At 41.7% G+C, this 14,689-nt stretch overlaps 1 protein-coding gene across 1 annotated transcript in view; it reads right to left on the reverse strand.

The window, feature by feature from the left end:
- The window catches only part of LOC117894309, a 110,816-nt gene that overhangs the window by 65,938 nt on the left and 30,189 nt on the right, over positions 1 to 14,689 (reverse strand). The window lies entirely within an intron of this gene.

Below are 14,689 nucleotides of genomic sequence, written 5' to 3' on the forward strand. Positions count from 1 at the left end.
TGCGGGGGCGGGGCTCATTTTTTAAATACACTTGTAACAGTGTGAGCATACAGAAGTCTGGATGCAAAATTTGGTGGCTCTAGCTTTTATGGTCTCTGATATCCAGGCGCTCAACAAGACGGACGGACAGACAGACATGGCTCAATCGACTCGGCTATTGATGCTGATCAAGAAAATACATTCTTTATGTGTCGGAAACGTTTCCTTCTGTGCGTTACATACAACCGTTATTCGCACAAATACAATATACCCTATTTACTCTTCGAGTACCGGGTATAACAAGCCGCGTGTAAATCACAACAAACAATTTTTTTTGTGCATATCATTTATTGACATTGCTTAACAACGTCTGCTACCATCAGAGATGTCGGATTTGGTTGGAGCAGGAGACTATTCAGCGGCGCAACTGCGCGAGTGGCTTGGATCCCTAGAATTGTCAAAAAACGGGACCAAAGCAGCAATGGCAGCCCGACTAAACGAAGTACCGGTAGAACAACGCGGACAGAGGCCACCAGCATCAGACATGAGCGAGAGCGAGACGGATTCCAGACTGCCCAGAAAAAAATGTAACGGTGAGGGCATGGAAGAGACCGGTAAGGCGACCACACGAATACAGAGCAAAAGGTGCCAGAATATACGACGGTTCACTTAAATGACCTCGAATGCTTGAAACTACGAGTTGAGTTGCTGAAGTTACAGACCGAGAAAGAGAGAGGAGGAAGAGAAGAGCGGACAGCAGCAGCTGGAAACTTTGAATCGAGCCTGGAGTTGCTAAACTCAGCTAAAGACATGTTGCCAACATACCACGGCAACACTTCTAGTGTCAACGGTCACGTCACGACCTGGATCGCACAGTTCAAAGCGACAGCGAAGATAAAAAAAAATCGCTGATGCTCCTGTTGTCAAACTTAAAGGACAGTGCCTTAATGTGAGTACATTCTGAGGAGGAGGACCTAACCATGCCGATTGAGCAGCTGTTGATACTGTTGGAGGATTAATTTCAACACAAAGAGAGCAAACTGGCCCTCCGCCGCAAGTTCGAGGAGCGAGAATGGATACGGGACGAGGAATTCACCCGATAACTCAGCGACAAAATGACGCTGGTGACCCGTATTGCCACGGCATTGCGGCATTGCGCCGTATCAGTTGCTGCGAGCGTTTGGAAAAATCATTCTGCCAAAGAAGGGTACGCAGCCGTCGGCGACGAGCAGCATGGGAGGATCCTCAACACCAATTCGTTGCTATAACTGCAAAGCGCAGGGGAGTGCCGCAAGCCCAAACGCGAGAAAGGAGCGTGCTACGGCTGTTGCAGCACGAATCATCAGGTAGCTCATTGCCACGAGCGGAAAGATAAGGTACATCATGAATACATACGAAGGTTTAACATTTTCATTAAAAGTAACAGTAACATATTTTTGTCCTTAGATTGCTTAATCGACTCAGGAAGCTCAATAATTTTCATGAAGATAGCGTGCCTCTCACGATTATTTGACATTGATAATAAAAATGATTTAAGTTCATATCACTCCCAGATAGAGACAAATTTAAGTTTTTATTACACGGAAAATGGCTGCAAAGTGAAGAAGCCCTCAAATGTTTTTAATAAAAGTACGAGCCATGCGTACGTCGGATTAAACAACAGTAAACTTTTCGTTCTCGGGAAAGTAGATGGTTTTGTAATTTCTAACAACGAACAGGTTAATTTTGAACTTTTATTAGTGGCAAACAACTCGATGGGCCAAGAGGCTGTGCTAGGTAGAGATTTTATGAGACTATGTAAATTCAAGATTGTAAGTGACATGATCACAGAGAATAAGATTAAGGAAGAAAGCGAAGGCGATACCGAAAGGGGAAAGATGAAGGACAATGAGTGCGAAACAGTGGGCGAGAGGGTAGGAAAGAACGAGAAGGGACGTGTGAGTCCCTTCTTACTCGTCACAACTTTTATACCCGGCACTCAGTACTACACCTGCAAATTTTACATTTTTCTTCATCTGTCATCTACATCAACAACACTACTCAAGCCAACACGCTCCTTTAGCTCGCGACCCTCCCCTAGAGCATAAAGCAACTATATAAGGAGGTCTCGCGCAAACGAGCACTGAGAATTAGGATAACCAGCGAGTAACTCTGCCACCGACGAGATCTCCTTTTATAGTTGCTTCATGCTTATATAGTTTCTTCATGCCCTAGAGCAGGGCTCGGCACGGCCCTATCCCATGGGTGCGGGACAAGGCGCTGCTGCTGCGCTGCCCTCACGTACAAGCGTATTACAGTGATTCGTACCAATACCAATGTTCCGTTTTGCGTGTGTCTTCACACACAAACGCAAAAGCGGCTCGTTAATTGTATGGGTGCCGAGCCCTGCCCTAGAGCAACACACTGCAGAGTCAGGGAAGATACGCGGCAGAAGCAGAGACGTGTCAGAGGCAGAGGCCACAAACTATGCGAAGCAGAGTGTTAATGAGAGAATGTGTAAAAGATGAATTTCTTCATTGTGCTTATAATAATGATCCCATCGGATCCCAATTTGGTGATCTGATAGATATGGTCATTCCCTTTTGCGGGGGCGGAAGGGGGCGGGCTTCATTTTTGAAATACACTTGTAACAGTGTGAGCATACAGAAGTATGGATGCAAAATTTGGTGGCTCTAGCTTTTATAGTCTCTGAGATCCAGGCGCTCAACAAGACGGAGGGACGGACGGACAGACGGACAGACAGACATGGCTCTATCGACTCGGCTATTGATGCTGATCAAGAATATATATACTTTATGGGGTCGGAAACGTTTCCTTCTGTGCGTTTCATTCAACCGTTATTCCCCACAAATACAATAAGTATACCATATTTACTCTTCGAGTACCGGGTATAAAAAAAAATCCATCTTCAGTAGAAGATAATATCGCACAGAAGTGCCTTGACTCATCCTCAGAAGGGGATCAATACTTCACTTCCGCTATCGATAATGAACTAAGGGAATGTGACGAGCTAAGGCTAGAGCATCTGAACGATGAAGAGAAAGAAAAATTGAAGAAGGTGTTGTTAGAATTCAGCGATGTGCAGTACAGAGATGGTCACAATTTGACCTTCACAAGTACTATCAAACATCCAATTCAAACACAACATGAAGATCCGGTATACAGAAAGCCATACAAGTATGCCAAATAATGCCTTCCAGATCACTGCAGTGTCTTCCAAGCGGAAGTCATTGCGATAGATGAGGCGCTGAGGTGCCTTCAAGATGTCTCCGTCGCGGCTATTCACCTAAATATCTATAGTGACAGCCAGGCGGCACTGAAATCACTAAGTGCAATTTCGTCGAATTCGACCACAGTGGCAAATTGTCGCAAATCTCTACATGAGATGGCAATGCAGTATGCTATTAGCCTAATATGGGTCCCGGGACACCAGGACATTGAAGGCAACTGCATAGCAGACGAGTTGGCCAGATCCGGCACTACACTCCCCCTTAACCAAGATAAGGAGGAAATACGCATGCCAATGGCCAATTGTAAGCTCAAAATAAAGGAGTAGTATACCCTACAAACAAACAACAGATGGCAAATGGTCCCAAGATGTCGCATCACTCGACAAACGTGGCCAGACATCTCGAAAAAACGCACAGCTGAACTATGTAAACTCAGCAGACATAGGTGCAGTGTAGTCATTCGCTCTCTCACAGGGCATTGTCTGATAGGCAACCACGCAAATAGGCTGGGTGCCCCCTATAACGACTTCTGTCGTAGCTGTAGAGACGAGGACGAGGAGGAGACAGTAGAACATCTGTTCTGCTCCTGCCCGGCTCTCAGTAGAAGGAGGCTAAAATATCTGGGCTCACCTTTTCTTAATGACATTTCAGAAATGGCTACTATAGGCCCCAGGAAGATAGCAAACTTTGTGAGAGCATCTGGATGGGAGCACTGTTGACACCCTGACAACCGGGAGGAGACGAGGAAAATATCCAAGCGGTATCACAACGGGCCGAAACCGGCCTAAGTGTGTCGGGATTGTGAAATCCCGACGACCGCCTCAACCCAACCTAACCTATGCCAAATAAATTACGAAGAAGTCAATAAGCAAATCAAAGAAATGATTGAACAAGGAATAATTTGTAAATCGAAATCACCTTACTGTTCCCCCATTTCAATGATTCCGAAGAAGATAGACGCTTCCGAAAAACAGAAGTACAGGTTAGTCGTAGACTATAGAGGTCTCAACGAGATAACCATAAAGGATAAGTTTCCAACTCCAAGAATGGATGAAATCCAAGACAAATTAGGAAAGTGCCAATATTTTACCACAATCAATTTGGCAAAAGGTTTCCATCAAATCCCAATGGAACCTAATTCGATCGCGAAAACGGTCTTCTCTACCAAACATGGTCATTATACTCGATACAGTATAATCGAATGCCATTTGGGCTAACCAACGCCACTGCCACATTCCAAAGATGCATGAACGATCTTTTGGAAGACTTAATTTTCACAGACTGTTTGGTGTACTTAGATTACATAATAATTTTCTCCACTTCATTGGACTAACATCTTCTGTCCCTAAGAAAAGTCTTTGGCAAGCTGAGAGACGCAAACCTCAAGCTACAAATGGATAAGTGTGAGTTTCTGAAGAAAGATACTGAGTTCCTAGGTCATAAAGTTACACCCGAAGGAATAGTACCAAATCCCAACAAGATCACAGCCATCACAGGGTTTTCCATCCCAGAAACCACAAAAAAAATCAAGTCATTCTTAGGACTATGCGGATTTTATAGGAAGTTCATTCCTAATTTTGCTAACATAGCAAAGCCTATGACGCTCAAACTAAAGAAACGAGCAATAATAGATCCGAAAGAAGAGAAATATGTAGAGGCATTCGAGAGACTAAAAGTACTCATCACCTCAGACCCAATTCTCGTGTATCCAGACTTTAACAAAATGTTTTCTGTTACTACCGACGCTAGTAACATGGCTATAGGTGCAGTCCTATCGCAAGACCATAAGCCGATCTGCTATGCCAGCCGAACGCTGAACGAACATGAGATTAATTATTCCGCTATCGAGAAAGAATTGTTAGCAATTGTTTGGGCTACGAAGTATTTCGGATCATACTTGTTCGGAAGAACATTCGAAATACTTAGCGACCATAAGCCCTTAGTATGGTTAAACAACCTCAAAGAACCAAACATGAAACTACAAAGGTGGAAGATCAAATGAAACGAACTCGACTTCAAAATCAAATATCTACCTGGCAAAGAAAACCATGTAGCGGACGCCCTTTCCCGAGTTAAAGTTAACGAAAACCTACTCGGAGAAGTCTCTGACAGTGCAGGCGCCATAATACACAGTGCGCAAGAAGACAATCTCAATCATATTCCCATTACAGAACGACCAATCAACTAATTCAATCGCCAGATTGAGTTGATCAAGGAAGATGAAGATAAAGTAACTACACAACACTATTTACATAAATTGGTTATCAAAATCACATACAAGGAAATGACCAACACCTTGGCTAAAGAACTCATTAAGGAATATCTATGTACCAAAAAGAGTGCATTATATTTCCATAACGAGACTGATTTCCCAACTTTCCAACAAGCGTATTTGCAAATTATCAGTCCAAACTATTTCAGAAAAGTTATGAAATCAAGTTCAAAACTCATATATATATCCAATTACGCGGAATTCAAAGAATTGATAATGAACGAGAAGGGACGTGTGAGACGCTTCTTACGCGTCACAACTTTTATACACGGTACTCAGTACTACATCTGCACTTTAGCGGTTATTTGTCAAATTTTACATTTTTTCTTCATCTGTCATCTACATCAACAACACTGCGCACACCAACACGCTCCTTTAGCTCGCCACCCTCCCCTATAGACACACACTGCAAAGTCGCGGCAAAGGCAGAGGCAGAGACGTGTCAGGGGCAGAGGCCATAAACGGTGCGAAGCAGAGTGTGAATGAGAGAATGTGAAAAAAACAAATATAAGCTGCGGCACGGGGTGGGTTTGGCCACTGCAAATTAATTTCTTCATTGTGGCTATAATAATGATCCAATCGTATCCCAATTTGGTGATCTGATAGATATGGTCATTCCCTACGGAATTTGTAGATTTGGGAGGTTTTCGCCCTTTTGCGGAGGCGGAAGGGGGCGTGGCTCATTTTTTAAAAACACTTGTAACAGTGTGAGCATCCAGAAGTCTGGATGCAAAATTTGGTGGCTGTAGCTCTTATAGTCTCTGAGTACTAGGCGCTCATCAGGACGGACAGACAGACAGACAGACATAGACTCGGCTATTGATGCTGATCAAGAATATATATACTTTATGGGGTCAGAAACGTTTCCTTCTGTGCGTTACATACAACCGTTATTCGCACAAATACAATAAACCCTATTTACTCTTCGAGTACCGGGTATAATAACTAACCCTTTCAAAGAGACGGGTGAAATGACCAAAATAGATAATAAACCAATTAAACGAAGAAAACAAAAAAAATCAACAATTCGAAATTTTAATCTTCAACCTACAACATTTCACAGAATACATATAGGATATAGAAATGGGAATGCAGCTAACCAGACTTGCTATTTTTAACCCAAAACTACTAAAACAAGATTACCTGAAACATATAAATTCTGAGAAATTATTAAATATTAAAACAATGGCCAAAAGTTGATACAAACGAAATCTATATAATCTCCAATATTCCGAGCGAAATTGCTAATATCCCAGTATAAAAAATTGTGCCATATCCAGATGACCAAAATACAATTTTAACAGAATTAATATTCGATAAACATTATAGTTGCGAACACAAAATATATGGCAAAGAAACTAAACAAATAATAGAAGACAATTGTATAAAAGGGATTTTAATACAAAAACCCACTAAATGTCCATACACAAGAACATTTAAGAATTTCCAAATTAATTACGTTGAACCAAATATATTGTTAACATGGAACCTTCCAAAATCCAAATTAAACCAAAACTGTTTAGACAAAGAAATAACAATCGAAGGAAATAACATAATTAAGATTTACAACTGTTCAACCCAAATAACGAATTCGCAATAACTAATTCAATGCTAAATTTCACACAAAATGTCTATGTGAGTAATAACATAACTAGATTAGAACTATTGTCTTATGAAAAAGAAATAATTATACAACAAACAAAATATAGTAATATATTGCAGATAGTTATAATAATTAAGTTCATTTTATCAATAATAAGCATAACTGGGTTTCTAATTGTCAAATTTAAGAAAATACCTAAATATATAACCATTAAATATGTAAAACCTAAGGAAGAAGACGAAAAAGAAGAAGAAAATAGTACTCCAATAGTTATAGAGGAAATTCCCTCCCTATACCCTAAAGTGAAAACATGACGACAGGCTTATAAGAAATGCCAGGGGAGTAACATAACCATAATACCCTACACCAGGGCTCGGCACCCATACAATTAACGAGCCGTTTTTGCGTTTGCGTGTGAAGACGCACGCAAAACGGAACATTTAACTTTATTGGTATTGGTACGAATCACTGTCATACGCTTGTACGTGAGGGCAGCGCAGCAGCAGCGAATTTTTCCGCACCCCAGGGATAGGGCCGTGCCGAGCCCTGCCCTACACCCACATACGCATTAAGTATACGTTAAGCACTTGACTTATTCATAACCACACACACACCTATACACGTTATGCATATCCCCAGCACGCACCCTTACACCCATGTATTCGCATCTATATGAAATAAGATAAACATATAATGCAACCCAATGCAGCCCAAAACTCTGGAATGCAATAGAACGTCGCTGACCAATATGTTATAACTCCACACTATGACTAATTCAGAATCAGTCCCACACTCCAATAGAAGGGAGGACTCTTGTAAACAAGTGTGTTCTCAAGATGAAAGCTGACACCAATCACCAGCTGCGGCTGCCTGTTTCATCCAAGCCTAAATGTAGATAATGTAAATGTAGATGCAACTCCCAAGCCTCCCACACATAGGCCAACGCTTATCAGCTGCTCTCACCAAAGCAGCGCCTCTCGCAACCGAAGCTTCGTCTCCGTCAGCCGAAGCCATCATCACTCAATTACGAAGACGAAATATCAGCCGAAGCCAAAATCTTAAGGAGATAAGCTTTAAGCTTCCCAACTGAGGTCTCGAGATCAATAACTCGAGAACAAGAAGACAGTTCCGTTTAAGACTTTCTAACATTGAGTTGCGGAATTCATTATCATATCCTATGTTCTATTATACATATAAGTTCGGTTAAATAAAATATCTTTTTACAAAACCTACTTTAGAACTCGGGACTTCTTTTTATATGTATGTACATAATAACCCCTGAGCCCTGAGGAAGAACTCCAAGTTTTCTCTTATCTTCGAAATTGCGAATATGAGAGATTTTCGGCCTTTGTGGGGGCAAAGAGTACTGACCATATCTATCAGATCGCCGAAATAAGATCGGCTCAGATCATTATTATAGCCCGAATGAAGAAACTTGTTTGCAGTGGCTAGCCCTTACCCATTCCAGCAGCTTTGCTTAGGCTTGCTTATAGTTGTCATTCATAACGGTTCAATGTAACGCACAGAAGGAAACGTTTCCGACCGCATAAAGTCTATATTCTTGATCAGCATCAATAGCCGAGTCGATTGAGCCATTTCTGTCTGTCCGTCCGTCCGTCCGTCCGTCTTGTTGAGCGCCTGGATCTCAGAGACCATAAAAGCTAGAGCCACCAAATTCTGTGTGCTCACACTGTTACAAGTGTATTTCCTAAATGAGCCCCGCCCCCTTCCGCCCCCGCAAAAGGGAATGACCATATCTATCAGATCACCAAATTGGGATCCGATGGGATCATTATTATAACCACAATGAAGAAATTAATTTGCAGTGGTTAAACCCACCCCGTCCCGCAGCTTATATTTGTTTTTTTGCACATTCTCTCATTCACACTCAGCATCGAGCAGTGTGCGGCCGCTGCCTCTGCCACGTCTCTGCCTCTGCCGTGAGTCTGCAGTGTGTGGGTCTAGGAAAGGGGGGCGAGCTAAAGGAGCGTGTTGGTTTGAGAAGTGCTGTCGATGACAGATGAAGAAAAAATGTAAAATTTGACAAAACACCGCTAAGGTGCCGTTGTAGTACCGAGCTCATCGGCGTGGGGCTCTAGGGACGAGGCGAGTTAAAAGAGCGTGTTTCCGTGAACAGTAATGTAAATGACATATGTAGAAAAAATATTCAATATATAATGTAAAATTTGAAAAAAAAAAAAAAAAAAAAAACACTAAGGTACAGATGTTGTACTGAGTACCGGGTATAAAAGTTGTGACGCGTAAGAAGCGTCTCACACGTCCTTTCTCTTTATTATTGCAATGTGTCTGTTTTTCACGCCCGTCAAATGAAGTCAATTAAAGGCCGAACGTATGGAAACACTGAAAGTGTCGGCCTTGCAACTGGCATGGCGGATACGCCGCGATGGGAGATGGGCGTGGAATGTTAGGCCAGTCGGAGTGAGAGTCAGAGGGAATTATTAATTTTCTAGGTCTAACTCGGAAAGCCATTTAATTTTATTGGAATATCTGTCAGCGCCAATTGGCTGGCCGGTAGTGAAATCTGAAGTAGGTCCAACCAAAGTAGGCCAGAGTCGAAAAACACCGAAGAAGGAGACAGAGTCGAAGCTTAGGGACTGAGAAAAACAAAAAAATAAAAAATGACTCTCGATGCTCCGCCTGCATACAAATTTTCCATTAACTCCAGCGGCAGCGATTCCCTCTTCTCTGTGTGGCTCTCAAGGGTGGGTGGCACTGAAATAAACCGTTACCGTTCATGTTCCGTTTCCGTGGCAAAGCCGTTCCGTTTCCGTTGACGCTCCGATTCTCATCATGTGCGTAATGGGAAACATATTGGTTCTCTCAGGGCCCGTTGTGCAGTTCTCGGGATGGAATGGGATGGGATGGAATCGAATTGTATGGAGGGGCATACAACGAGAACGGTGGCACGCACATCCACTCCACTCTAATCCGCTCAGTCGTTAATTCATTGAGACTCAGACTCGTACCTGTACTCGTACACTAGTTCACCAAGTTACGATTTTATTTATTTCCTATCGTGTGCATACAACGAGAACGGTGGCACGCACATCCACTCCACTCCAATCCGCTCAGTCGTTAATTCATTGAGACTCAGACTCGTACCCGTACTCGTACACTAGTTCACCAAGTTACGATTTTATTTATTTCCTATCGTGTGGAGACTGCAACCACTCCCGAGCAACCGACCGACCACCACACCATTCGAGTCATCTTGGCGACGCATTTTCCATTATTATACCCGGTACTCGAAGAGTAAATTGGGTATATTGTAAGTATTTTTGCACAAAAGTGGATGTATCTACATAAATACATATGTAACGCACAGAAGGAAACGTTTCCGACGCCATAAAGAATATTCTTGATCCGTCCGTCCGTCTGGTCTGACGCCTGTTTCTCAGAGAGTAAAAGAGATTTTGTGTGAAGACTCATGTGATATCACACCGAATCAAGTTTGTTTCAAAATTTAGCCACTCCCCCTTCCACCACCCAGAAAGATATGAGAAACCCAAAACCCCAGCTCGGTAGAGAATGTCCATATCTTTCAGATCTCCGAAGATGGATCAGGTTAAATCAGAGAACGAAGTGATTAATTTGCAGTGGAAACCCCCACCCCTTTCGACAGCCAGCCATTGCTCTCTGGAGAATTGGACTACTTTTTCTGGCTAAAACTAATTTTTCAAAAGTCTATTAAATAATCTTTTTTTAACCGATATACATAAGAATAAAACCTGTCTTTAATGTTACGTACCCAAAAAACTAACAGTGCGCACCACTGTTAAGATAACACCTGTTAGAGTCAGCTGTTTGATAGGAACAAGCGATTCAGCCAGGAATTTCAAATGTGTTTGTGAGTTTGAATTGAAAAGAGAAGTGACGTGTGAGACGCTTCTTACTTGTCACAACTTTTATACCCAGTATATACTAGTACTTGCTGACCCGGCGAACTTCGCACCGCCTAACAGTCAATAAATGTCGTGTTATTTTTTGGCTGAACTAATTTAGGCTTTGATGAACGTAAAACAATGATACAAAATAATATGTTTATATAGATAGAAACAAAAAAGTACCAACTTGATAGCGCGTGATTTCATCGTTGGTATTGGATGTTTGGATACCAAAAACCGCCATGTCGCTCCCTTTCGTGACATATTTGCAAATGTAGTTAATTGACTTGAACGAATTGCAATCACTTGGCATGCGCTCTAAAGCAGTCTTGAACAGCCTGACCAATGCATGATGTTCATGAAGCATTTGCTGCAGATCTTGGAGAATTGCTCTCTTCGTAGCTGTTTTGATCCCTTGACGCCTGTCAGGTTGTTCTTCCATATTGCCCATGAAGTATATTTGCAAGAATTTATGCTGTGCATCTTCTATAGGTTGCAATGATCCAAGGCGATGGTAATAGGATTTTCATTCATGCACTTTGTGGTAAACGACTTTCTTTTTTTTTGGTTAGGCGCAAGAACAAATAAAGCGGACGGTTTGCCGACACGTGTGCATGCCACGTACAATTGACCATGAGAAAAACATGCATTTTCTAGGTTGAGGCCACAAATAGTCAAGGATTGGCCCTGTGATTTGTTGATCGTCATGGCGAAGGCAAGACGAATCGGGAATTGAATTCGTTTAAACTCAAAGGGCAAATCAGTTGGGATCATCGGAATCCTTGGAATAAGAACTTCCTCATCTTTAAATTTTCCTTTAAGTATCGACGCGTGAATCACATTGCTCATCAGTTTTCTTATCACCAAACGCGTTCCATTACACAGTTTTGGTTGGTTTAAATTTCTAAGCATGATGACTACCGAGCCAACTTCCATTGGAAGTCCATTGGACCAATGCAAACTAAACGATGCAAGCTGTAGTCGATGGTGCAATCATACAGAAACGCTGCTCGATTCAAATCAAAACTTGAACCATTTCTTCTTGCACTTCGAAGGTTATTCCTCTGTGCATCTGTACGATAAGCTCGACGATTTCTCTCTCTTTGCTCTTGTGTTTGAGAAGCACGAATTAAGCCCCTTTTTTGCTCCATACTAACGCTGCGCTGTTCTCGTGCAATTTCTCGTTCTCCATCAGATAATTGACTCGCGATATTCCGTTGCCTAATTGCATTACGGCTTCGCTGGGAAAGATTAGATCTTCTAGGACGCGGCATAGTTATTAAAATGATTAATACAAAATTAAACAAATAAATAAAACAAATATTAAATATGATTAAACAAATACAAATGAACAACAAATGAACTTTTTAGACAAATTTCTGAACACACACATGATGTCTTCAGAAAAAAATAAAGTTTTGGCTTTAAGGCCGCAACAAACAGGCCATAAGTGGTTTTTACGATGTATTGTGCTACTCGCGACGGAAACAAATCCAACAAATCAAAAACCATGGCATAAGTGTTGAACCAAATACGACTTTCTTTTATATATATAGATTATACTCAGTACTACATCTCGACCTTAGCCGTTTTTTTTTTTTTTTTTTTTTTTTTTTTTTTTCAAATTTCTTCATCTGTTATCTACATCTATATCCCTTCTCACGCCAACACGCTCTTTTAGCTCGCCCCCCTGCCCTTGAGCCGCACCACCTTACACGAAGCTGAGTGAGAATGAGAGAATGTGCAAAAAATAAGAAAGCTGCTGGACGGGGTGGTTTAACCACTGCAAATTAATTTCTTCATTCTGGCTATAATAATGTTCCGATCGGATCCCAAATCGGTGATCTGATAGATATGGTCATTCCCTACGGAAAGGCTTTTTCAGATTTCTCTTATCTTCAAAATTATGGATAAAGCAGATTTTCGCCCTTTGTGGGGGCGGGGTTAATATTTAAAATACACTTGTGTCAGAGTGATATAACAACAGTCTGGAGGCAATATTTAGTGGCTGGAACTATTATAGTCTCGGAGAACTAGCAGACAAACAAGACGGACGAACGGACGGACAGACCGACAGACAGATATAGACTGATATTGATGCTGATTAAGAGTACGGAAACTTTTCCTTCTGTGTGTTACATGCATACATCCACTTTTGTGCACAAGTACAATATACCCTATTCAATCTTCGAGTACCGGGTATAAAAAGTTGACAAGAGATGAAGCGTATGCGTGAGAAAATAAAAGTTAAAAAAGAAATAAAATACGTGTTTTTCGGGAGTATTTTTGACGACAAATAATTTAGACGCCGATCGACAACATGAACCATAGAGTAGGATCAACATGGTCCTGCGAGTAACAATTCGGTCGTTTGAACCGGATGACACAACCCCTGCCTCTTTGTTAGGTGAGTTAGTAATAACACTTAGGTTGCATTACATTTACATTTACATTACATTTAAATATCTATGAAGACGCACAGATTCTCAAGAAAGATGACAAACATTTGATCAAACATTTAATACTCTACATTATCCATTCAGCATTCCATGCATCCGGGAGCTGTGGGGCACTTTGTAAGCATCTTCAAAGACAAATTTTCGTCGCATATGTAGACTTTTTAAAAAACTAGCCACTAAACCTATTATGAGGTAAATTGTTTTATTTCAAACTCACAAACACATTTCAAATACCTGCCTAAATTGAGACCATTGTAAAAATTTCACTTAAATTTATACATTTACCACTTTTTGCTCCGATAATTTTCGCTTGTTCATATCAAACAGCTGTTTATTTTTTGGGTACGTAGCACTAAAGACTGCTGTTATTCTTATGTATATCGGTTACAAAATATTATTAAAACGACTTAAGAAAAATGATTTTTTTTTCCAGAAAAAGTAGTCAAATTGCCCATAGTGCATGGATTGCTCGGCTCCCAGCTCTCTTCTCTAACACTTAAATAAGTCTTGTAATTTTTCTTCGCTGCTCAAATGCTCAAAAGACGGCCCCACCAAGCCTCCCTTCCCTCTCGCTCTACAGCCAGAACCCTGAAGCCGGGAGCCCTGCCATCAAAAAACAACAACCAACTCACTAAAGTGTAGAGAATTGACTTCACACTCCCCCTCCATATATCCTGTACATATGTAAATATGTATGTACATCAATATGTACATATGTATGTATGCACATATGTGCAAGAGACCCTCTGGTCATAAGATGCTTTGGTCTCTACGGCAAATCGATACAGCCACCAAGAGGAGTGGAACTGAACGGCGGGCGCTGGTTGCTCTTGTTCTTGGTTCAGGTGCATCATCTTCCATCACCATCCTCCTCCTTTTACTCCGCTCCAGTGAAAGATTCTCTGCTAATTTTAAAAGTATTTTCGTAGCCACTTGCCGCTTCTCGGCTTCGCCTCCGTCTCTGTCCGCTGCATCGCTTCCTCGATGGCAGCCGTTCGGCAGGTAGGGCACCGAATTCAAATGGATAAAGGTTTACATGCCTCATTCGTACAAGCCAGAGGGAGGGCGCCATAGGCAGCCTGATGTATAGATCAAATGTTGTCTAAGCATCGCCCAGTCCCCCAGTACAGACCCAGACCCTGAATTGTTATTACCTTAAATCATAGCCTAAAGTACAGGCAAGTTTTTGGAAAAGACAGCGACAGTGAGAGCCTTCTCTGAAACAGCAATGGCCGCTGAAG

The sequence above is a fragment of the Drosophila subobscura genome, chromosome A (assembly GCF_008121235.1).
Source record: "Drosophila subobscura isolate 14011-0131.10 chromosome A, UCBerk_Dsub_1.0, whole genome shotgun sequence".
Lineage (NCBI taxonomy): Eukaryota > Metazoa > Arthropoda > Insecta > Diptera > Drosophilidae > Drosophila > Drosophila subobscura.